Here is a 27631-nt window from a genome sequence, read left to right as displayed (position 1 = left end):
AAAAAGCATGAATCTGCTTTTGGCATAATATGAAACTATAGTGTAGGTCTATTTTGTACCTTATTTTAACAAAACAAAATGTATTCTGATTCTGATCTTAAAGTTAAAGTGCCACCTCTAGAAAGTTGCATGCTGTACCTTAAGGTCTGGAGAAGGTTCCTGGTTGTTTCACAGCTGTTAATCACTGCTCCTCACAGGATGCCTCAGCAGATTTGAAGGGCACTTCAAATGCAGAGAACAAACTCCCTTCTATTTGGCAATGAAGTAAAAAATTACCGTAACTTTGCATTTCATTTTTGAGATTTATTTATATTCTAGTTGTTTATATTTCAGATCTTTTATTGATGTTTTTATATGTATGAACAGTCTGAGTGGGTGATATTGTGGTTGTTTTTTTTTTTACCGTACAACCCCACTTAACCCTTGTATTTATTGATGAGCGATGCATGTTGCAACATTCAAAACACGATCTCTTTAATACAAAATGTTGGTACTGGTTATGGGTTAAGTGATTTTATATACTACATTTTACCCTAGTGAGTGGACTGGGCACAAATGCGTCCATTAGCTACTAAATTGGCAGTTTGATCCCAGCTTCAACAACTACATAATGCTCCGCACATACACTAAAGCTCATTGATATACACAACACGCATACATATCTAATCTAGGTTTTGAACATGCTTCAAGTAGTTTTGTTCCTGACTGCCAATATTCCCACTTTTCCACACCCCAACAGATATCCACTCCAGCCCTCCCTCCCTTCTCCTCTTCCATCCCTCTCCAGTATTAAAACTTAAGATTTGACTGGGCACAAATGCGTCCATTGGCTACTAAATTGGCAGTTTGATCCCAGCTTCAACAACTACATAATGCTCCGCACATACACTAAAGCTCATTGATATACACAACACGCATACATATCTAATCTAGGTTTTGAACATGCTTCAAGTAGTTTTGTTCCTGACTGCCAATATTCCCACTTTTCCACACCCCAACAGATATCCACTCCAGCCCTCCCTCCCTTCTCCTCTTCCATCCCTCTCCAGTATTAAAACTTAAGATTTGACACAAGATGGACGCAGTGGACAGCCGGGGCCCAGGGGACAGCACCGGGGTTGCATATGAGGCGTCCGCTACTGAGAGGGCCATTTACATTTCTCTCCGTGCGTTCTCCTTGACAGCGACACAATTTCCTGTTCCGTCTGGCGAGCTCCTGACTGCGACTGTGGGGACTGAAATGTAATCTTTGGGGCTTGCGGCGTGCTCGGCCTCCCTTGAGTATTTTCCACCAACCAAACCCTTGAACTCTGCTCTGGTAATCTTTTATTCCTGGACCTGGTAGTGCGTTTTAGCCCGGAAAACAGCGGCGCACTCAAATACGGGCCGGCTAATATCCCCTACTATAAGATTACTCCTCTAGCCTCTAGGTAGGGATTATCCACCCAACACGTACCAACAAGCAGCTAGCCACTCCGCTACTCGTCCGCAAGCCTGCCAATCTTCTTCCAGTGTTTCCATATTTGCCCAAGTTTTAATATGTTCCCAGCCATGCATGCAAGAGAAGATTGCAAAAAGAGGACGGTGGATTATGTGTCTAAGAGTCTCCACCGTGACCCGCTGGAGTGGCAGGGGAGTGCTGTATTTGAGGTCAGGTTGATTTCTCATGAGGATGGCTCTCCACGGAGTTCCAGTAACAAGGAAACATGGTCTATCTGCTGCCACGGTGATTTATGATGAGACAAGAGATCAGGATGCCAGACAGCCCTACACAATATGACACACTGCACCGGATACTGCCTGGCTTGTTTGTTTGACACTGACTGGCACTGTTTGAATAGATGTGCGCCTTATCTGGGCTTCCACATTGGGTAAAAAAGATTCTTGGGGTGGGAGAGAATTTTGGGTTACTGGTATTGTTGTTCAAATGATCAAAAATTAGATACTAATTGATACTGAAACTAGTATTGAAACGAGATTTCCATTTGAGAAAGCATCAGAGCTAAAGAGAATACAAACAGGACAAAATGGGACAGTTGAACAGTTTTAGAAGTAGTCTTGAGTTGTACAAGGCCATAGTAACATAAACGTGGGTTAGGTGCTTGCCCAAGGACACAACAACAGCATTCATCCCACACCGCCAACCTTCGAATCAATGGACAAACACAACACAACTGAGCTACTGTTGCTCAAAGTACTATCACTTTGACAGAATATAAGAGAATTCTTTAAAAAAATATTGTGGTATCAAACTCAGTATCAACTAAAAAGCCTATGCCTCAATGTTGAAGAGTTAGTCATGTTAATATTGTGACAGCAGTAGTTACTGGTAAGGTGAAACATATTTTTCTTTAATAATACTTCTCTAAAAAGTCATAAATGAGTTGGCACAGTTAGCTACAAAATTGTCTGTTTTATTCCAGCTTCCACTAATATTTCGACTACATTTCCCCGCCAACATTTGTATGAATGTGATGCATACCTGACAGATCTCATGACTCTAAACAGCAATACTGCAGGAGGTAACTTAACTTATGATAAAGTTAAGGCGACATTGTTATATACTGTAATCAATCAAATTATTAAATTGGATCTGAGTCATTGACCGTATTCCGCCCTGCCCACTTTTTCCATAAATGTGACTAAACCATGGTTTCTTTGTGATGTCAGTTCCAGTTAAGTGGTAATATCATTCATTTCAACATAGAATTTAGTAAAAGCTTCAACGCTAAAATATTATATAGAGTAAGTTGATTTGTGTCAAATGTCTAATGTTTTATGTGAAAGAACAAGTCAACAATGCACCAATTGTCTGGGAGGCTTTAAAACTGCTCTGTAGTCCGTATAGAACTTATTTGCTGCCAAGATCGGCGGCCTCATGCAAAATAATACAACATGAATGGCCATGACGGCGCCCACAGCAACTCCCAGAATAAGGTGAATACAAAGACAATTTCATAAACGCGTGCCTGTCATCTGTTATTTTCAAAAATACCAAACTAACACAACTATAGTTAACCATGGTATCTTTTACACACCTACGATTGACTGATATTCCCTCCCGTCAAGTCGCTAAACCACGTCTCCCTCTCCCGGGTCACATTGATATTGCTATATTATTAATTAAACTCTATAAATTCTATAAATGTTTAAGACTGTAGCTTTAGCGATCAATGCCGTCTACGAATGGCACTAGCGTAAAACAACATTAGCGCCTACTATGATCCTAGCGCTTATAGCTGCTTTTACGATGGCGTGACCTTTGTTAGGCTCTGGAAGATATACACACCCCTTCACTTCTGCTCAGCGCGATGCTTTGAGGACATATTAAATCTAGATAGTGCTGCAGTATTAAGTAGGGAGACTGTCTCATGCTACATGTAGATAACCTTGTGTTATTAGCTCCCTGATGGTCAATCAATACCCCACTTCCTAGCTGCCGAGGATGAACCAAGTCCCTCACCTAGATAATCATCTCTCACTGTCTGATGCTAATAATTGGTAGCCTCTCAATCCCAGTCTGCTTGACAAGGCTGGTTTGCATATTAAAAACATTGCGCTAACAGTCTATCATTCTGAAGAGAGAGAATAAACATGCATATACATAACATTTGGAGATAATTGAGCTGGGATGCATCGTCGAACCCAAAGGAACAAAAATAGCTTGATAAAGAGAAGCAATGGGATGGGCCTAGCTTAAAGTACATCGCTGATTACTCCTCAGATGCCATGCCTAGTGAGTGAAGGATGGTGTTTATGACTGTCAGGGAAATGATGGTAAAAAGAAGAACTGCAGCAAAGAGCAGTCCCTGGTGAACAAGTCTCACTGGGGAGGACATCATCGCAGCACTGAGCTGTGGGGTCCTGGTGGACAACGTGGATGATGAAGACTGTGAAGTGTAAATGAAAGAATGTAATGCCCATATGGTCACATCTGCAGATCCTGGTATGATCTGCCACCAACTTGTCTCAGTGAAGATGGTATTGCTTTACTTAGATCAGGCATGCCCAAACTGTGGCCCGGGGGCCCTCAGACCAATTTTGACCCTCAAGCTTCCAGGTGAATTGGCCCATATTACCTTAAACATTACTTTTTACTGTACATTTCTGAAAATCTACTTTAACAAGCCCATATCAAATATTTAATGTGTTCCATTGAGGATGTAAGCATGAATAAAGGTCTAGTGGTTCAGTCTAACTTGTAATAATAACGCAGATTTGAAGTATTCACTGTCTCGGCAACAAATCTATGTTCCTCAATCGGCCCTCAGCTTTGTCTGTGTTTTTATATGTGGCCCTTAATGAGAAAAGTTTGGACACCCCTGACTTAGATTGTTCTGAAGTGAACTAAAACTAAAAGGTGATGCCACCAGGTCAAGTTACAGGTGACATCTGTGAAGAGACAAGCCTGGTCTTAATTGGAATCAGAATTAATTTAATTCATCGATAAGAAAGTGCAAAAACCTTAAATACAAACTTGTTTAAATACAAAAACAATACTTTTTTGCATAATGTACAATATAATATCCTCCAAAAACTTTCAAAAGTAGTTATGTTTATTACACATTCGTATAAGCGAGATTAAACTGTCTGTATTCATAAATAACATAAAAAATAAAAAATTATGCACATCATTCCAAATCGCATGTATTAGAGTTCCATATGGTAAACTCTCATAACCTTCTCTGATAAAGATTGAATTATTTTATTCCAAGAAACACTTTCCTATCATATGGTATTTTGATACCTACTTTGATAAATAATGTACCAAGCTACACGCTGTAAAACATGTCTTACATTATCCTCTGGCAAGAACTGTGAATTCCTCCCAGTGCAATCCATTTGAGCTGACAGTGCTCTCTCATCCCCCTGGAAGGAGGGGAGCAAACAGAACAAGAATCAAAACACTTTTCCAATTTTGAAGGACTGCCGCGTAACCCAACACTAACTTTGACCTGTTATGTCTAGACAGAGGAGATTTGAGGTCGGCCACTCTATCTCTGAGGAGTTCAACACTGGCTGACAGGATAAACTTTGGATATAGCTGTCATTGCGTCCCTTGGCAGTAGAAAGGGCCCGTGCCAGTCTTACAAGGGGCAAGATCAAATCAAAATAGAAGAGAAATTGTCTTCCAAAATCTGAATATACAGAGAAGAATGGATGATTGGATGGTGGGTTGGTTGGAAGCTGACAGCCAGAAGAGTGCGCACCCACTGGGGATGCTGTTCTTGGGGCAAAGCAGTGGCCAGACACTGGGGACTTTCTAGATTTGAAAAGGGTGCGAGGGCCACTGCTGTCATGGATGGATTGGAAGATGCAAACCATTTAGACCCAGGTTCAACCAGCCATACCCAAGGGACAGTTCAAATGTGTGGCTGTTTGTAACCTCTGTAACGGCAAAGATGTGGAGAGGCAGGCGAAAAGAATGTCATATCTGGTGATGATGGATCAAAAGCCAGAAAAAACATGGAAAATGGTTGGAGAGAAAGAACTTGGATACCAACAATTGTAAGAAGGCAAGTCATCATGAACCAATATATCACCATTTTGAATACTTTGTAAAATTACTATGGCAGAGTGCACTGGAAATTTTAGCTAGGCCAGTGATTAAGTATGAATGGTATGTAATTATATAAATCAGATACTTACAAAACTTATGAAGACCAATTGTCATCAATGTGCAAAACATAAATTGGCGTTGTGGCAATTTGCAGTTTTACCTTACAACAACAAAATCCTGTGTTATATAGTCCATGACAAAACAGGTTATTGGTTCTCAAACTTTTCATACCAAAAGCCTCTTAAGACATTGTTTGTCTCCTGAGTACCATGGGATCTAAATCTTGGACTACATCAGGCCCAAGTTAAGGCTAAATGGTCTCAAATCTTATGAAGGCCAAGGGCTGAAACATTTGCAACTTTGTAAATAAATCACTGGTGTACCGGAGACTTCTTTCTTAAGTTTGGCAAGAGGTCCTCTCTTACACAGCTGTCCTGAAGTGGGATGTGCAACGTTTTTCTGTTATAAAACTATGTGTAATATAGATGGATAGTGAATGGACAGTATTGTGCAATTTAGTGCAATTTTGCATGTTTTTTTTTTTTTTTAACAGCATACAAACATGCATTGTGTTCTGCGTCCTGATTGGCTAAAGGACTGTAGACCATTGTCAATCAGTCCCCTCCGTGCCGTGTCTCCTGTACAGTACAGAATGCGTTCAGCCAAATTTACATAAATTTTGGATCGAAGTGTGACTCTGAAGTGCTGTGTGTGAACAACACATTTAAAGTGATCATCGAGGAAGAGGGATATAACACACGAAGGTTTGAACTTTGAGAGTGTTTAAACAAGAAAATGTTAATGCCTGTCTGAGTAAAGTGTATAAAGTGTGTGGTGAGGGGATTCACAGCCTTAAAACATATATAATAATTGTAAAAAATAAAGCTGACTACTTCACGGATTTTGCCTATTGCAGGTTATTTTTTAGAATGCAACCTCCGTGATGAACGAGGAACCACTGTACATTATCTTCGTTTATGTATTGTCCAACGCACCACCTACCAACACGACGTTGACACACGCTGGTTAAACAGGGCTTGTTTGTTGAAGCCAAGTGTCATCGCGTGGCCACATCAGCCCGGTCCACTTGTCCATGTCCATGTGCGAGTATTGACAGTGTGCTGACAGGATGTTGATTATGGGGCCTGCGGGGGGCTGGATCCTGTCTGCCCGTCAGCTGGGAGTCACAACACGCTGGAGTGATGAGACAATCACACACAGGGACGAAGAGCAGGCCATATGTCACAGCACAGAGCAGGTGACAAGGAGCTGTCCATCTCTGCAGACAGCACTAACACTATCAGGCCCGAGCACAACAGGATCTGGGGGAATGCAAACAAAGCATACAAATCTTCACCTGTGATGCAAAATGGTTCTGGCATTCCCACTGGTATAAACATCAGGAATCTTCAAAGACATAAGATAATCTATATTGTCTTTGTGTATTTGTTGGACCACAGTGATGAAATGTTCCAAATTCCTATATAAAAGTGTCTAAAGTATCCATCAGGAAAGGACATGTGAAGGAAACCCATTTGGCTTATTGGAAACTGGAACATCGAGACGAAGCCCAACAAAGTACAAGGAGAACATGCAAACTTCCAGCTACGAGGCAAGAATACCACATTGCACTTTCATTAATTTTATGAATGATTGGTCTTTTCAGCATCAGCACTACTACGCTCATAGGGATGTCACGATAATTAGTTTGGTAATTGACATTATTCTGGTCAATAATAGTGCAAGTTTTAAAAGCAGAAATAACAGTTCAGCTCAGTTTTAATAAAAAAAAAAAAAAAAAGCTGTCACAGTAACTTCATTTTATCATTTAGAAAGTTTGATTTCATAACGCAGGTCAGAGCAAGAATAATGATCTTTGGGGCGATGTGAATAAAAGTTAACAAAGGATTTCACATTTGTCTGTTCATGCTGTGTATAGTGATCCAACTTCTCATATAAAAGGGAAAAACTGGGAAAAATCATGTGAAGAAAACCCATGTACACAAAACCATGACCGTTTTGACATCTGCTTGTCACAGGCCTGGTAAATAATTGGATGGCAAACAGTGAGGAATACCAGGTGCCACAGTGGCGTAGCAGTGGCTCTGGTGCAAACTACTGTTGAATCCTTAGGCAAGACACTACACTCAGATTGCCTAGTGTGATGTGGTGTGTGTGAGTTTTGGTGTTCAGAGGGGCTGCTGGTACAGATTGGCTGACTTGCTTCGGTCTACCCCAGGGCAGCTGTGTCTATAGTAGTAGCTTGTCTCCACTGAGTATGGAGTTAATGAATAATGCAATGTAAAGCGTCTTTGAATGTCCGAAAACGCTCTTTATCAATCCAATGCATTATTATTGTTTTTTAGGTGATAAAACGCTAAGTTCATCTGGTTCACAAAAAACTGGATGGAGAATTATTTTATATTATTACTAATTATCATACTTTATATTAGTTAAAACTCGCAATTCCGACTTTGAAAAGAAACTTGCAAGGTCTGACTGGCCAGGCTAATATCTCTAACCTTCAGGATTCTCTGTAATAAAAGAAAGTTTCGTTTTTTCATAAATATAATTAATACAATGTTCATTCCCTTCTCATTTTAAATTTTCATTTCCCTCCATTGGATTAAAACACGCAGGAATGAGCGTAGTCAATTATTCATAAGCTGTGGTGTGCACATTAAAAGATGCAACGGAAATGCTCATTACATTTGCATAAGTGACAACATTTAAACAAAGTGCAAATACATAGGCTGAGGTCATTTACAGCCTAATATGCACTATGCTAAAGAAGGGTGTTAGGGAGAGGGGCTGTTTCAGAATTAAAACACAAACTTTCAATTTTACTGGATTGTTCTGCACTGGCTAATTGACTTTTAATTAATCCCATTGATATTTCATCAAGCACAGACCTAAGCACAAAGGTACTCTTTACTAACTCTTACTCTTTGCACAAAAGGCGATCAATTCATTTCAATGAACAACTTGGGAAATATTGTTGTAAAATGACTGTGGAAAACAGGTTTCGAGAGGCCTTTTATGAGTCTTTAAGTTTAACTGTTTTCCCTCCAGACAACATCACATGTTACTTCTGCTGAAACATTCTGTTCGTATTTAATGTATGTGTACCTTACAATTACTTTCCCATCCTTAAAAGTTCAGTTTTTTCATGGCCAATAGAGATATACTGTATAAGTAACTCTTGAGGTCAGCATAAGGCTGATGTGAACTGTCTGCATCTAAGTGTTTCTGTTTGTTTGCTTCTTTCTTTCTTTCTTTGTCTGAGAATCACCACCAGCACAATAAAACTCAGCTGTGGTCTCTGAAAGTTGTGGACCACTGCAAACCAAAACAGTAAAAATTAGGTTACCATGCCTTTAAGGAGTCTTTACCATATCTTAAACTATAGATTCATAGTCAAGATTGACATTAGCCCTTTCTTTTTCACTCAGTTTGGCAGATCAACCTCTTTTTGTTGTTCTAAAGATGAAGTGCAAACTCAGGCGACTTTTTCTTTCGCTGCTTCTTGAAGTTGGAATGAGCTTTTACTTCTGGTGTATTCTATGGCGTATTAATTGCTAACTCATAACATATTTAGATCAGGCATGTCATTATGTTTCTATTGTTTTGATTTTTGATTTTGGACGATCCCCTCTTTGCTTTCCGGGCTATCACAACACAATCAGCGTGCATCCCACTAATGAAACTGCTGCACAATGTCTCAGTTTTGTGTCATGCTTATATACATTTATGGAGAATTGACAAGTGGAGCATGGGTGGCGTAGGCTTGTAGGCTGAGCATTGGACAAAATCTTACAGCTAACCTTAACCAGGGCTCACATAGGGCTGAAGAGAGATCGCTAAATTATTGAAACATGCATGTATGAGATCTAAAACCTCTTCAGGCATGTTTTCGATGAGGGAACAACGTTATAACATGATAGAAGGCTCGAAAAAATCGATTTTGCATAACATCCCCTCTTCAACATGTCATAGCTTATTGGAAATTGGGTCACACAGACGAAACCCAACAAAGTACAAGGAGAACATGCAAACATCCAGGACGTCCTAGCTACAAGGCAAGAATACCACACTGCACTTTCATTAATTTTGTGAATGATTGGTCTTTTCACCTGCAGCTGCTCATAGGGATGTCAAGATAATTTGTTTGGTAATTGACATTATTCTGGTCAATAATAATGAAAGTTTTAAAAGCAAAAATAACCATTCAGCTCAGTTTTAATATAACAAAAAAGCTGTCACAGTAACTTCATTTTATCATTCAGAAGGTTTGATTTCATAATGCAGGTCAGAATAAGAATGATGATCTTTGGGGCAATGTGAATAAAAATAAAGGATTTCACATTTGTCTGGTCATGCTGTGTATAATAATAAAAATTGTATATATAATAATAAAATTGTGATCTTTTTTTTATAATTTTTTTTTAAACATTTGATACCCCAACAAGTACATTTAGGTCTGGATCTGATAATAACCTTCTTATGTTGTTTAGTTCTCAGTAAGGTGAACGCAGACTGGTCAGAGATGAAGTGATCAAGGGCACAGAGGGAGGACAAGACGACAAGAAAAGCGATAGAGATGGAGAGATGATGGACATGTCATCAGAGCCCTAGACACATTTGTCAATACTCACAAACAGCTGTGTTCTTTAAACAGTGCACACAAGCGTTCACACTGACAGGTTTTACAAAAGGTTCTCATTGTAAGTTGTGTGTTTCAAATTATTTCATGGATTTTATTTATTTACTTACATTTTATTTAGCTTGTATTTGATTTTCTCAAATGGTTAGATTGAATACTTTAGTTTCAGAAAGTTTTCAAACTCTTAAGTAATAATGGCCAACAACAGAACGGACTCCAAAAGTGTTATCCAAGACATATATTTAAAGAACAATACAAAGGTCACGCCTCATTAAAATGCTTTGGTGAGAACACTGAGATAAAAGTTATTATAACCCAAATGCATGGTTCATTGCTTGAGAGTTTAGTTAGTTAATTCATGTTTACAAGTAACAAAAGTGGCTTATTATTGTGTATTGTTATTACATACAGTTTTGCCTATGTGAAATTGGTAAAGGTTTTTTAACGCTACCATCTGCATGTGTGTTTTTTACCAGGCAGATGTGATACCTGTTACCCCTCCTCCCTCCCCTCACCTTGTTTTTGTTTGTTCAGATCATAGACTGTATAAAGAAGTGGATTAAGTAAGTGTGACGTCACCCATAGCGTTCAGCTCTAGTCAAATGAAGCTCATCGAGGCTAGTGGTTATGGGGCAAATTTGGAGCTGAGTTTCAAATGAGGAATTCCGACCGTGAGTGTCATAGCAACCAAAGAGCCAATCTGGAGTGAGGATGCTGAAGGTAATACTCTTTCCTGCCCACATCGCTGGTTTAGCAGAGAGTGGGTGCTTAGCGATGTCGTCAATCAAATCTGTTGATAATGCTATTGGGAGCAACCTCAGGGAAAGAAGGCGCCTGATTTGTCTGTTATTAATGTTCATGTCTTGATTTACTTACTTAACAGGAACATTTTAGGATTAAAATGACGAACCTGACAGCACCAGTTACGGAGAGAGGGACAAAAGTTTTTCAATAGAAATTAATTGGCGCCAGAGCTGATGGATAGCTATGTCTATTTATATATACAGTCTATGATTCAGACTCACCTGTGGTCTCTGGTCAACTTCTATCAGCCCAAAGCTGCACATTATTAGACAGCAATAACATCGAAAGCATCTAGTGGTGTCAGCTAATCTAATTTCAGATGATAGCTTTAAGGATAAGGTTAACTTTGTCCTCCGTGTCCCCTTAATTGAACCTTGTAACTTGTTCCTGCCTTAAAAAACGTGAAAAACAGAGTGCAGTGGCCCAAAGTTACACCTCACTTACTTTACACTTTCCAAACATCGTAATTATTCACCATGATGATTTTATAAGTGCTTTTCACAACTCACAGACCAGTGCTGTAACAATAAAGCTTACAACAAATAGCATGCTAACACGGACTTCCTGATTATCGGACACTAAAATGCTTTATACGCATTGGAAAGAAATCAGACACAGGCCGTTTAACACTGGGCCGACTTAATGATAGGGTTCAGGACGGCGGCGTCATCATTACCTCTGCTCAAACTATATATTCTCTCCCTTCTAGCCAATAAAATTCTCCCTTGACCAACTGACAACCCACCCGTCTTACTCTCCTCTCTGCTTCCTTTCCTCTACTTTTCTAGATACATTACCCAATAACCTCTTTCCTTGTCCCCTCTTCAGTTCAGACTGTCCCAAACGCTGCATCGAAGGAGTTTAGAGTGAGTTGTTTGCTGCCCTGCTCCGCGTTGCCTCCAGATATCTATTAGCGGGCCAAGGCAGAGCTCTCTATCACCGCTAAGACACCAGATGTTGCTAGCATCTCCACTCATTGCCGACGTAATGGGCCTGAATGCTGCAGTTTGCGACTTCGCTGGCATCCATCCTGTGCAATGCGGCTCCGAAGGAAAAACAAGGGATGGAGATAGCGGGCCAAACAGAGAGAGGAAGAGAGAGAGGGAGGGAGAAGTGTAATTATCCTCCATTAGCACTCTTTCTTTATCCCCTCCCAGCAGAAGCAGTGGAGGAGACGATAGAGCAGAAATGACAGCTATCAAAGAGAAGATGGGCGTTGTGTTTTGGCCGCGGAGGGTGATTCACTCTCTGTGTCGCTAACTGTGTGTCAATAGACGATTTGTGTGCAGAGTCATTTTTAGATATCTGTATAATATCCACCCACCAGGTTTGAACTTTGAATGTACGATTAGAGTAATATTTTATGACTTTTTAGTTACCACAAAATAACTTTCATGGCTGTTCTTTCGTTATTGTCACAGCTTTCTTTGTTAACTTGTCGCCGTAAGTGACTATGCCGTTACAGTGGAGATACCATGTTTTCATTTAGCATTTTAAATATATATTTTCTGGTTGTTTGGAGCTCCAGGCTGAAAACCGCCCTTACAGAAAATGTCGGACTCAACCCAAAAAGAATTATCCTGGGAAATGCTGGCTCTTTTCCAATATTTGGCAACGTTGTATTTTTTTGTGTGTGATTATACTGCTTTACTTCAATAAAAAGAGAAGAAAAAGTGTGTTTAAGTCTGTTCCCTGACAGTGTGTTCTCATAAGGGGGAGCTCTACTGCTGAAAGTTACTTAGTTCTGCTTTAAACATGCTTTTGGTCACCTTGACATTTGTGTTTAACTTTTGGAAAAAGTTCTTTCTTCCAAGAGAATAGAGGAAGTAAGAGCGCCCTCTATTGACAGCATTAGGCAATTTAGCAACAGAGCAGTCACACTAATAGATACATATTTTTGTGAACGCAATGTTGGTGCAGAAATGCTCTGAACAAGATCGCTGATGGTTCATTGACTTAAAAACTGACCAGGATTTTTTTTTTTTTTTTTTTTTTCCCCCGTTTCTTGTTGCAACTGAGGTATTTCTGAGTGCTCAGAAAAAGACAACCTCCTAAATAAGATTAATGAAACAAGGGTGAGTTAAGCAAAACTAACTGCAGATGTGTTTCTGATGCTTCTGATGACAACAATTTGATAATATGGCCCCTAATGCATTATTAACCACTAACAAATACACAATAAAGAATCCTTCAACGCACTACCTGTAATAGTTTTGCAGAATTCATAGAACAATGGTTACAGTAACTTTAGCTTGTCGGTGTATAAAAGTGAGGCAATGAGGAACAGTAAATGAATATGGAATAAATTAATGGGTAGAAATAAATCTAATTATTTATACAATTATACTGAAGCTATACGTAAGTGAGCATTTTTTTGGTGTATCATATTTGTTTCAGCAGCATCTTCCACTGAAAGAGCCTTTAGGAAGTGTCTTTGCTCACAGTTCTTCACAAAAACAATAACGATCTCGCATTTACCACATGTAATCAAGTTTATCCATTGTATTATTTGACCATGCGTTATTACACCCTGAATAAGGCCACTTTAGCAGCTTCCTGTTTGCCATGCACACCCGGGCCCCCAGCAGACGCCACATAAATCTCTCCATCCGTGTTGCCGTTATCACGTTTCACATTTGATCTTGGAGGATGTGCTCGCAGACAATCAAAATCATAATTATGGATACAGAGCAGCGAGGGGGGACATTTTAAAATGGCTGTGAGGTGACCGCCGCTCATCTATTTATTTTTATAGGGGTCTCTGCGTCGGCAACAAACTTGATTTATCTCCCTGTGCTTTTAAGAGTGCAGGACCCAGACATTCAGAAATGAAGTGGAACACCGCTAAGAATTTCAAATGCACTTTTAATACATCCCCCTGATATTGACGTTTAGGTGGGAATCCGTCTTTTTTATTTCTGTCATTGCTAGCGTCGGTACATCTGCTTGTGTGTGCGTGGAAGGAGAGGGGAGGTGTAGGGTGGGTATTGGTAATATTTTTTTTGTGACTGCTCCCAGGGTCTAGAGTGGCTGTTGCAGAGGACTTAGAGATTGATCTGGTAACACGCGCACACACAAGCCCTGAAGAAGTTATGCTGTATGGATCGCATCCATCCCCCCTCCGCTCGCCCTCCCTCCACGCCGCCATTTGATTAATGATCCAAATATGTGAATAAAAATATCAAAACAACTCGTCAAACCCAAGGGTGCCACACGCTAAATAGCTTGCAGGAGGAAAGGAGTAATAACTGGAACATGCTGCTTTTTTTGGTTTTATTTTTTTTTCCCCCAAATTGTCATGTAAACATCACTTTAGAATAGTCTTATTTTTTATATTTATGCTTCAGAACGTGTTTTCTTTTTGCCAATAAAGAGATGTAAAAATAAAATTAAATCAATGCACAAAGAAGTCTCTTGTTTTTTACGCAGTGCTTTTGTAATAAAAGACAAGAGACATACTGTAGATGACTAGCACTTTCACATCAGAGCAAGAAGGTCCCAACTGGTGTCAGACTTGGAGTTTTACTGTGTCGAGTTTGCACGTTTGGGTTGGGTTTCCTTTGGGTTTTCCGGTTTCCCTCATACACCTAAAAACTCAATAATAGGTCAATGTACAGCTACATCTGCACTGAAGGATGGGTCAAATGCACAGGTCAAATTTCCTTGGAAAAAACACAAAAACTAACCATGTCACAGTGATAAAGAGAAGACAGTGAGGTTCATCTTGGGTTGGGCTGTCTGGCTATTTTTGTGTTTATGTCTGGGCCTCTCCATGGTGAGACTGCGTGTGCTTAATTTACAGCGGTGGTACTCTTAGCCCCCCTCTAACACAGCAGACCCCTAATTGACATTTTCATTAACAGCAAATTTATGTTCCTATTTCTGTCTGTGTTAATGACCATTTTCCCAAGCAGTGCTATGGGCCCCGCTAATGGACATAGAATAAAGGCGGAAACTTGTGTTAATTATGATGGAGAAATAGGTCATCCACGGCATCTCCTCAGAGGTGTCAGCGCTGATGGCTGGAGGTGTCAGGATAGTGATTGAGACGTCACGGACAGAAGGCACTGAAAGGACACACTCTGTTAACGTTTATGTTCACAGGCACATTTGAACAAACACAAAAGTCTTAAGGCAAGGTCTTTTTTGGGGGACATATGCATCTTTTAAATTCCTTACCTGTTGGGGAACTGCTTATATTTAACTGCAACTTCCTCCCTTGCTTACTTTTGTGAGATCTTCCTCGTTTAGAGCTTGAGAATGTGGTGTCTTAACGTAACAAATTCTGAGTTAACCTGAGTAGACCTACTAGAACCAATGGAGATTTTATGACGCTAACTATTTTACTTAATGTTCATTCAAAAGTGGTCATTATTATACTGTGATAAATGTATTTACCACTGGTTCCACAGCTTTTGAGTTTACTGTTCTGAAGTTCTAGTACATTCCCAGGTTAGTATAGATACAGTCATGGAATGGAACAAGATAGAGAAAGCGGGAGATGCAACAGTGTCTCAGTCATGACATTCTGGGGCTCTATACTTTCCATCACATGCTCAAGGATTCCTGTCCACATGTCCTTTAGGGGGTACTCTGGGTGTCTGTTCTGTAAGGATGTTTGTTTCTGGTAGAGCGTCAAAGAGGACCAAAAGTCTGACACACAAATTCAGAAGGGTTTTAATGAATTCCATACAAGTAAAATGAACAATGAAGCAGTGGACTCTCCAGAAAGGATGTGTGGAGAACCCTGAGATGTACATGTTGACAGCTTTTATAGTGTCTCTCAATGTATGTGTGTGTGTAAGGTGGGTCCTCTTCTGGTCTGCATGGCGTTAGACTAAAATTTAGGCGAAGTTGAACAAGGTGAGTGTTTAATAACTGTCTCACACATTCCTTAGTTAGATGGGCTGCAGAAAAGAAATGGCCTCAACCAAAATTACCAGAACATAGCTGTTATCTTATTGTCCACACGTCCATGTAAGCCCGCACGCTGGTCTGCTTGGCATCTTGGTGATCCCTCGTGTATCCCATATCCACTGGTGGCCACGTGTTATTTACCTTAGCATTAGTAAATCAAGGTACCAGTCTGATGTAGTGCTGTACTGCTAGAAAAAAAATACCTTACAGTTCTCAGTGCATGTTGGGCTTTGCCAGGCCTACCTTTTGTCATTGGTCTTGTTCATTTCTAGGAGTAACCAATGGTCTAAATAGGTCCAGTTTGTGGATCACAGGATTTCTCAGCTGTGATCCTGAAGGCTTTGTCAAATTAGACCCTGCAACATGCGCTGGGGCGGTTTGCAGCTGAGCGTTAAGCACCTGGATAAAAATGTATTTATCTTTGGATTTTTTCTTTTACTATAGGTAAACAATCTGTCATCTGGACAAAAACTTGTTGGAGTGAAGACGTTTCGCTGCTCATACAGGCCGCTTCTTCAGTTTTGGTCAGATTACTGGTGGACACTGCCTTATCTGACCAGAGTGGTCTTCACTCTCAACAACTTTTTGTCCAGTTGACAGATTTGACTTTTTCTTTTACTATGGATCATACCTGGACGACTGAGGGATTGCACACACATTTAATCGTTGTTTATTCAGGTAGGTCGATTGAGAACCAATTCTTGCTTGCAACGATGACCTGGTCAAGAGGCAGCAGCACAAGGAGTACATAAAGAGCCAAACAGTGAATACTATGCATAATAGACAAACAAATTAATCAGAGGCCATGATTTTTGTCCAGAAAAAGGAAGAATGGAGCGCTGGACTGGTGGTGGTGGTGGTGGTGAAGAAAAAACTGGTAATAAAAAAGTGGTCATGAGCTTTGGATAATGACTAAACGGACAAATCATTCGTCATTTGAATCAGCATTATACATTTCATTAACATCTTTATTTTATTTTGGAGTATTAACAAAGCATTTGCAAAGAGAGAAGTATAGAGAATGGGTTCTGTTGGACTCTCTAGTCAAATATGAAGAAAAAGTGGATTGCATCAAAACTCCCCATAACTCAAACACTCTCCGAGGCGTCCGATCCATCCTTGTTGTATTCTTCCCCCTTGGTTGAGATCGTTCCTGCGTGTTGTCTGTGCTCTTGTATCTGCTACACACTTGTCTGTGCACTAATGGGAAAACAAATATGGGAGATTTGTCTAATTCTCAAGACAAGGACACAAACGCTGTCACGAGGAGGCATCAGGCGGGCCACCACATTCATCACACTTTATATGAACACGCTGCACCTTACTCATGTAGCCACAATTATCCATAAATTAATAAAATCTGACTGGTTATTACGAGGAGGGAGCAGGAAAGAGAGAGGAAGAGACAGATGCGGAGTGCGAGGATATTAAGCGCTGTACAGTGAACAATCTCCGCATAATTAACAGGAAGATAAACAAAACATAAATTTGGATATTGCATTTATTTGGACTACCACTCAAATATGCGCGAACCACGTTCTTTTAATTAAAAGATAAATCTATGTGACACGCGGCTTCCCAGTTAATTATTCAGTGCTGTACAATAAAAACAAAACCCATTAAATATGCCATGCACTCTATTTCTCCATTAACAGTAAAAAGCGCTCATCCTGGGACAACATTTCAAATTCAGCTCTGCCTTGGGTTTCTTGTTTTTGTTCATGACTTTTTTCATTGTTTTACATAGACTTTTTCTATATTATGATCTTCACTTTTTCCTTGATTCCACATGGTTCTCATTCACCAGCGTTTCTGATTGGATACAATTATTTTCCCTTAAAATATACACTCAATAACATTCATTCTGCTTTTTTTGCAAATATTTGTTTTTAAAAAGGCACAACTAGGCACTTCTTCTAAACTAAAAGGAAAAAAAAAATCAGGTACAGGTTCCAATTTGGTCTTGGATGTCATTTAATAGATTTTTGTTATGTTCCCATCCAGTTTGACTCAATCAGCCATTTCCAACCAAGTTTCATTATATTACACAAAAACATGCACAATAAGTAAAATCCTCCAACTAAGGTCATCCTGACCATTTGACTATTTGAACTGACAGGAAAAAACGCCAAAGCAGCCGTAGTCGATAACCTTTTATCAAACATTTTTAGTTGGATACTCTGAAAACGCTGAGCACCTTATCACAAGGTCCATGGGGGTAAAAAAAAAAAAGGCTGCAACTCACTTTTGTGTCTAACTTCAATTTTTATCAACACACCTCAAGCTGACCTCAAACTGAAAACATAATACAACAATTTCTTGCAAAATCGAAAATCAAAATCAAAGACATGTTATAGAGGTAGAGGTTTATTGTGGAAAAACAACACCAGGTAGAATAGGACTGTTAGAACACCAAATGTACATAACTGTAGCAATAAATAATAACTTTTAAATATAATAATCTTCAAGACTCCGCTCATAGCTGTAGTTTGTTTTTTTTTTCTTTTAAATCTCAAATCAACTTGTGATAATATTATTTCCGACTAGCACCAGTGATTAGAAAAGCAGTGTGTAGCTGGGTGAGGATCAAAGCGCGTGGGGACAATGGGATGGATTATTTTGGGTTTACAGCGGGGGGAAGAGCCGTAACGTTCTCAGAAATGGACAAAGACAACGGGTCACAGAGGAGAAGTGACAAATTCTCCCAACTCTGAAACAAAACTGATTGCCTCATATCAAACAGGCTGACGAAACCGCTCGTCTCTGCGTGCTTTAGCGAGCTGCAAAAGTCACTGGTGCCAACATGGAGTGGTGTGACAAAGTTCTTTTGTAATAGGAAAAGAGTAATGATCGGTAAAAGCATGAAAGGATACACACATTCAGTCACTGACAATACAGAACAGACTTAGAATATGGACTACATCAAGGCAACTGTTGTGAGCACAAGACTTCTGTTGATTGTAAAAAGAAAGTAAAAAGGTTTTGTTATAGCATGACTATTTACTCTACATGCATGACACTAGACCCATGAAATATTATTTGAAAGGCAAGGTTATCCCAACCTGGCCAATAAACATTCATGTATTCATATATATAATGGGAGACTGGGGTAAATTGAACCACTCATTACATTTAGAAAATTATAGTATATTATTAGCATATGATATTATAAATTGGAAGCATACATCCTTAAATTATGCTCCCAAAAATGTGGGGAAAACTGAAAAAAATCAAGCACTTTCAGAAAAACGAGTATTGCAGAAAGTAATTTTATTCAGAGCAATTTTGTTTTATCCGGGGCAAGATGACAACAATAGAAAGAAAATGATAGAAAGTTGATAGAATGTTATAGTTTTTACAGGTTAACTTGAAGTGTCTCAATTTTGGTAATTTTGTTAATTGAAATGATTTACTTAGATGCTCAATATGTGCGGCAAAGTCCAAACAGTTTGCATCCACCCATCCATCCAGTTTCTTCCTTTTATCTGAGGCCGGGTCACAGGAGAAAATGGATGGATGGAGGCAACCATTTTATGTAGAAAATCTCACTTAGGTCATTTTGAAAATTAGAAATGCAGCTTTTATTAATTTTGGTACACCAGACAGGCTTTAGTCTGATGTGTCAACTTACCCAGCTAAAAATAAGACAAAAAAACAAACAACAAAACTAACGCATAAAATGACTCAACTTACCCCAGTCTCCCCTACATGCATACCCCTTACAGTTATTAAAAGCGCAGAGTCCACCACCTTCTTGTCTCCATGGAGATTTAAATGCTTTCCTTGAAGTGTTTTAGAGTCAGTTACAATTGATTGATCAGTTGAGAGGTGAGTCTGCACATTGTAAGGATACATGTTTTTAATACAAAGAACAAAATAAAAAAGCAGGTGGCGAACACACCCAACCTGAAATGTTACATAGTGCACCTTTAATATTTTTAAGCCTTGACGTCTTAGTTCTGAGTGAATTAAGTGGGTTTGTTCGGAACCATTACATTACATTTAATAAGCAGTCCCCTTAGATCAAATTGTGTTCAAAACCCAGCATTGGTATCTTATTTTTACTGGTTCGGCTTAACAATCCTTACACTTGCATTTTCTTCCTTATCAATTCCTAACCTCCTCCCTCCTCCTTTCCACACTTCCTCTTATCTCTATCTTTAGACCTCCTCTACACACTTACTTTCCCCTCTCACTCTCTCTCTTATTTTTCCGTGAATCCCACTTTGGCCAGAGCTGTGGCGCTGTAAAGGCCTAAGGGTTTCAAGGCTGCACCTCCCTCCCTGCGTCGCATGCGTACTGTATGTGTGTGGTATTGTGCGGGAAGATATTGACTTTTTCCCCAAGTCCGGATCATTTCTCTTTATCAAAAAAACATTAACAACGCTTTCTCAACCCGCCCACATAACTCCCAGCCGCCTGTATACTACTACCACCACACACTTTACAAAGAACCATATTTAGTTGGTACCAGCAGCCCCCGGCACTACAAAGTACAATCAAAGTCCATAGTTTTTTGTTGTTGTTTTTTTAAAGCCGTTATAAGAAGCTATTTTGATTTGTACAAGATCAAAACAGTCTTTGCTTTTCAATGATTTATGTTGTTTTGGCCCCTTAGGAACGGGGCCCATATGAATTCAAATGTACTTACTATACACAAAGAGAATTGTTTTGTTCAAAATAAAAGCAAAAAGGTACAGTGGTTAATTGGGGATGAGAAGCGAGTGTGAAATGAATGATTATGTTAGCACAACTTCAAATGCAACCACGATTCAAGAATTGGGTCAAAGTGTAAACTGTAAATGCACGAAAACATCCTTATATGATTGTAAATCTCTGGGCATTTTATATCCAAATACTGCTGAGATGATGGAGTACTGTTTTTGTTTTTTAGTTTTAGACGCAAAAATGGGTTAAAAATAAGTTGGCAAGTTGGATTATTAAAAAAATGACTATTGTGGCAAAATATCTGCTCCTGAAAGTTGACATCACTCCATCAAAATACTGTGCATAAAATATACACTACCTGGTCAAAAAAAAAAAAGTCGCCACCTGGAATTAACTAAGCACATAGGTTGGGGTTGGTGCAGTTGGTCCGGTCTAGGTTCAGCAGAATGAGGTCAGCTGACACCTGAATATACAGAATGACCAGGTTATTCCATCAATGGATTTTTTCTTCCCTGATGGCACGGGCGTATTCCAAGATGACAATGCCAGGATTCATCAGGCTCAAATTGTGACAGAGTGGTTCAGGGAGTGTGAGACGTCATTTTCACACATGGATTGTCCACCACAGAGTCCAGACCTTAACCCCATTGAGAATCTTTGGGATGTGCTGGAGAAGGCTTTGTGCCTTTATTGTCTAGACTTTAGAAATAAATAAACTAATGTCATGTAACAATAGTTAGCGTGCAAAAGGTCCCACAAAGCTAGAGACTGCCCTTTAGACGCATGGAAACATTATTTATGGGATTCTGAAAGTGCAAAGAGACTGAATGACTGGATTCATCTGAATGATGCAGATTCAGTGGGTGGATGACCAAAGATAGAACCACAGTTTGCACCCATTTGGAGCTAGACTTAAACCATCTTCTTATTAGCCACTCCTCACTCAATTCACAGTAGAATTTCAAAAATATAAAATTCTATTACATCAGTTTGAATTGTCCTCTGTAGTTAACGTCAGTGGATGCAAGTTAGTTACATGAAATAATCCACATCTTTAGGTACAGGTTGAACATGAAAGTTTCTATGTTTGGAGAAAAAAGATAGAAGTAAATAAAAAAGAGCCTCGCCTTAATTGTTCTATTTATATCCCTATAATTTGTATAGTACCTAATTACATTCTACACAGCATCCATTTACTTCTCCGGATTCAAGTTATTGCCTCTCTCCAGACTGTAGTCCGTCTGCGCCTTCACTACTCTTACATTGTCATCCATCACCGTAATGTCTCGCAGTCAGTCAAAGCTCCTGGACATAGACGCCTGTAAGATGACCCTCTAGACATGAAATTGTCCCAAACTCAGATCAGCGCAGTCCCATAACGTCGGCCTAATGGTTACTTTAAATACACACATGATTGATCGACGATGGCCATCCAAGTGGACCTACATGAAGAAACTAAGGAAGAACTGCGAGAATCCAAGACGGGATGTGATTGGCTGACGGAACTTAACTTGACCCCCCCCCATCCCACCACAATGTAGCGTCAGGAGTCGGGTTACCACTGTACAGCTTGTGAGTCGTTTGAATTGATTTCCTCTGCAATGACAGCTCCAGTCAGGCTGGCACCAAGGACCCTACCCTCCCCAACCAACATAGACCCACGTCACTATTGTCGCCACAAATCACAATTCGTCGAAAATGGCAAAAACTGGTGTTATGTTCTGTGCTGCTATTGGCGGTGGCGTGGTCGTTCACCTCCCCTTACAGCAAATCTACCAAATCGTTGGCGCAGATCATTTTTCTGATAAAAGCATTATTTTTGGAGGAAAAAAGTCCATGTTTAATGATTTTGCTCGCATGACTTCCCTTTGGCGACCCTGTTTCCCATCTGTAGTGATTTGTTGTCGCGAAAATGCTATTTCTACGTTATATCGTCTATATTTAGCAGTTAAAATGAAAAGCAAAATCACATCAGCACAATGCGTTGAATATTATGTTTCTTTGTAAATGCCCACAAACTTCATAACACATAGGTGTGAAAGTCTATTCACAGCATAGACCACCATCGTCCCGCCATATGTGGAAAGTCTCTTAATGCCTTTGTTCTGAGCAAAATCTCCGTAGCTTCCAAAACAGTCAACTATATAAAATGTATGCTAGTTTTGCATGATGGTTCAATCTTGAGCTTCCCCGTTGCTGTTAGCACTTCCATTCATCCACTGGCCATCCTGGTTCTTGTCTGTAGATTCCAACTCGTGCCTGGAGCGTTTGAAGCGGCGGTCCGGGTACTGGCTGTTGTCAAAGGGCATGCGGTGGACACAGAGTACGTGGGTCTTCAGGTTGCCCTTCTGGGAGGCACTGTATGAGCAGTAACTGCATTTGAAGGGCCGCTGGCCTGAAAAGAGAAGGAAAAAACACACTGTCATTAGTTTCAGGTATTTTAGTGTTGCAAAACGTTGATGTAAGTTGATGTGAGGGCAAAATTATATGGTTGCTTAATATTACCAGTCATTTATTATTATTTTGCCTGTTTCTGAAGTTGTGTAAAGTTCAATTTCTTCACACATTCCTAGGATCCACAATAGACACTGCCCAATACTTTACGAAGATGTGAGTCTGGTCAGCGGTGAATCTCCCTGTTTTAGCCACTAGGGGTCCCCCCATATTGGAAAAGATAAATAAAAAAATATATATATCATAGAGGCTGAAAACATGATGGATTTCTGCAGAATGAATTAGCAAAGTGCTGACGTCTGTTAATCTGAGGTGAGATAAATTAGATTTTATTTGTAAATCATAGGTGACCAATGAGCTCCTTTGTTTCCACATGTCATTTAAAAAAAAAAAATTCCTTGCATGATCACGTTTGACTGGGCTTGAGACATAACTCAGGGCGTGGGAACCAGACCAATATCCATTTGTATAAAGAATAAAAAGAGATATCATTCTGCCCATTTCACAACTTTTAGAGGCCAGAGTGGACAACAACATAACTAACAACAACTAGTATGTTAGCAGTACACTTTGTAGTTCTTGGACAATAAAAAGCTTAATAATTAGATGCAGACAGCACACAGTGATGTTATTTTGACCTCATCTTTACAATGTATCCGGACTGGGGCAAAACACTTGCTCAACTACAAGGACAAAAATAATACAGAGTATGACCCCATCAAGTGACAAAAGTGTCTTTATTGTTGGTAAAATTCCCTGAGATAGCACAAAAACAGTGGTTGCTTGCCAAAGAACAAGCAACCACTGAACATTTGCTCTTAGCCTTATTAGCCAAGATTATAAGTTTGTTTTGAGATTTAGGAAAATAGTCTTCATTCTTCTTTTTTAGGACCAAAACTTCAGCGAGCATCGGTTTAGTTGGTCAATTTTTCAAAAAAGACCTTCAATTGAAAAGTACGGATTTACAAATGATGATTTACTCTTCATCTTCATTAATCCTTTGAATTGCGTACACTAATGACTGCAATACCCAAAGATTGTCTTCTACTGGCCTGTATTGTACAAGAGGCCTCACAATGGCGCATTCAATAACATAACAAATCACACCGACAAACAGTAGAAATAAAAGGTGAAGTTAAAGGGATGGAGCATCGTAGTAATTTTCTCTCCCCGTGCCGCCCAGAAGCATCGCCTTTGCCTTTTATTGAAACAAATACATCCTTCTGAACATTACCCAACACTTTGTAGTCACCTCTCTCCATTGAGCCAGAGAATTCCCTGCAAATAATATATCAAACGCTAAACTTTCGCAGCCCCTTCCAATCGATATGCATCTTCTGTAGAGCATGCATATACATCTAGTCCTCCTGAACACAATAGCAAAGTTTTTTTTCCCCTTTTTTCTTTCTTTCTCTATCTCCTCTTGTCGCTATAGCTCCCGCACAGAATGTTCCTCCTAGATTGAATCTGATCATCACTGCAGCAAACACAATGGCCCCATAATAGCGTCAGCCGTTTGTTTGAGGGATGCCGATTACACCGCCATCATGACCCACTTCACTTAGCTCATTCACCGCGCAGACAGACAGAAAGGAAGGAATGGAGAGGAGAAGGAAGAAGGGAAGAAAAGGAGGAGGGAGGGGGCACCGTGGAGACAGTTGCAGCTCAAGTACTTCAGGTTATTAATAACGGTACATTTGCGTTTTCTTTTTTTTTTCAGCTTAAGATGCTCTAAATCAAATTAACATATGGCATTAAAGAACTCTCGGGATCGGTCCAGGAAATATCAATAGGTTGGAGGAATTTGTGTTGATGTACACTGCAAAAATAACAGAAACTCCAAATTAACTGAAGTGACTTAAATATTGATTAGTTTTGACTTGTCTTATTTTTGGAAATGTAATTAACTAATCAACTCCTAAGTGTTTTTTTTTTATTTATATTTTTTAATGCAATCAACTTAATAAATTATTTTTAATTTATGTTGTCCATTATATATATATATATATATATATATATATATATATATATATATATATATATATATATATATATATATATATATATATATATATATATATATATATATATATATATATATATATATAATTTTTTATTTTATTTTTTTAATAATGGATATAGACTTTTTTTTTTTTTTTTCCAGTAATATATATTTTATCTAAAATTCCCTTCTGTAAAAAGGTTTGGATCTAATATGTCAAACAGTGACCCAAGAAATTTAAACCTGGTGCTCATCATGAAAAACTTTTAATATATTTCTGCTTCTTACATTTATTAAGTGAAATGCAGAAAAAAGTCAAACCATGAAATCAGAAATGTATTGAAATAAGCCCAAAAATTCTAAAAAAAAAAAAAAAAAAAACTAAACTAAATAATAAATAAATTACGTACTGAAATTACGATACATGTTCTGAATTCAAGTCATTTTCACTCATGTAGAAGTTCTGTTTTTGCAGCTTGCCAACACAGAGCTCCAAGTTGGTGGCGTGTTCGTCTTAGATGGACATGCTAGCTCTAACACGTACACTTGCTGTATACCAGGAAGGAGAGATTTGGACGCTCCTCTGTGTTGGGCAAAGTGACACCAGCTTTGAGAGGCTTGAGATATTACATTGTTTGCTGTACAAAGGGGATTGCGACAAGTTTGGAGGCTTTGGATGTTCCAGTTGTCTGAGTTTACCGATAAGCAAGCCGCCGACACACAATGAAGGGTGCTCCTTTATTCGGGCGCGCTTTAATTTCACACTCGCTTACATTACGTTAAGTCCGAGAGGCAGAAGATCTCATCCCATTTTACACTCAGAGCAAGTTATGCCCCCAAACAACGCCACTTGTTTTTTTTTTCCTTCCATTCCCTGTTTTCTTTTACAGTTTGTCTTCCGTAGACTGAGAATAAACGTAAATATAGCTTGGGGGTTGTTTGGTTAAAGAAGAGGAGATTGTGAATTGAAAAGCGAGAGGTGGGGGAAGTTAGGATCGGATGTAAAAACTTCAGTTAGGATTGAGATTGAAGTTAACTTTAGCTAAACTTCGAGATGTTGTGTGTTGTTTATGGATTTAAAATTAAGGAGTTTTCGTTCAGACGGATATCGTAAAGGCACTTATCAAATCGCATGGAGGTTTCTCTATGAAGGGCTGTAGAGTTGCCATCATTAATCTGTGTCCAAGCTTGAACAGCTCAAATACTTACTGCAAGTTCACTTTTCTTTTCTGTCTTTCCTTTGAGACCTCAGCCATATTACTTTACAAACTTGTATTTGTGCTACTTTGTAAACAGCTACCATCTGCAAGACGTAATTTAATATGTGCATGGAAAATAGTCCCATCTACAGTATATAGTGCCTTTATATCTTGTTTGGAGTGATTCTCCAAAGAGTGATTCTAGTATTGAGTTAGATGAAATTGTACTGGATTGGGTGTTGGTTCCTGGATAATGGTTAGGCCAATCAATTTATGCAGTAAGACTTTTCACAGGAGGCTGTTGTTGACCCAGAATGCCTCATAATGTTGAAACTCCTATATCTGACAGCCCAAGGAGAGTAGCAGCAGTGCTCTGTGTCCTGCAGCAGCCAGAGTCCTGGGGGGAGCGAGGTGAAATCTGGAGACAGGAAAGCCCTCTCCAAAACCTCACTCTTTCAGTTGGTGATGAGAGACCAGATCCTTGAAGTATTTCTCCTGAAAGTTCTTCTTCTACATTTGGTGTAAAAAGTGTAACATTTCAAAGGTCTATAGCTCCATACAGGGTCTCCATGAAACCAGGATAAACAAAGTAAATTCATACAATCCAACATATCATTAACTTTTGTCCTTTGAACTGAAGAAAATAACTTCTTAATTGGTTAAGAATATACAAAATAGTAGGTTAAAATTCACACTTCAAATAATAAAACATTTTAAAACTGCTCAGTGTGCCAGCCACAAGAACAGCGACCGAAACCATGGCAATTAATTAGCCATTTTTGTGCAATTTATATTCTCGCTTTGATAAAAATACACTGAATTTATCATCAAATGTCTCCAATCAAAACAAATGACAAGGCCATGGCATTTTTACCATTATATATCTTTTTCTAAATCCTTCTGCTGTGCTGCAGTAAACAACAGTGTTTCCCGAACAATTAGTTAATACCCTTAACTTTAAACTTTATTCTCAAGAGGGGCTGTTGGAAAACATCTATTGCACACATGAATGGCCTCACAAGTGCATGCACAGCCTCTCACTGAAGCTTTTAATCCTTTTGGCTTATTTGTTACACTAACTCAATTATGATTTCCACAGATATTGTTCAATCTGTTTGTTTATTTCTGACATTTGCTTATTTTCTCTTATTAACTGGCCAGATTGTGTCCAAAAGTCTTTAAAAGTGCAAGAAAAAAGCCAAACGGATAAGAAGCAGAAGGAGAGGGGAACAGAGTGCGGAGGCAGTGGTCTTGTTTTCATTAGTGTGGCATTATCTGGGCCTGTTAATTAACCCCCTAAGGCCCTGACGAGGAGATCAGACGACGGGTGGGTGAGGAGTGGGAGAGAGGTGTGGGTGGGTGGG

Source organism: Periophthalmus magnuspinnatus, chromosome 3 (genome assembly GCF_009829125.3).
Source record: "Periophthalmus magnuspinnatus isolate fPerMag1 chromosome 3, fPerMag1.2.pri, whole genome shotgun sequence".
Taxonomy (NCBI): Eukaryota; Metazoa; Chordata; class Actinopteri; order Gobiiformes; family Gobiidae; genus Periophthalmus; species Periophthalmus magnuspinnatus.
This window is presented reverse-complemented; position numbering follows the sequence as displayed.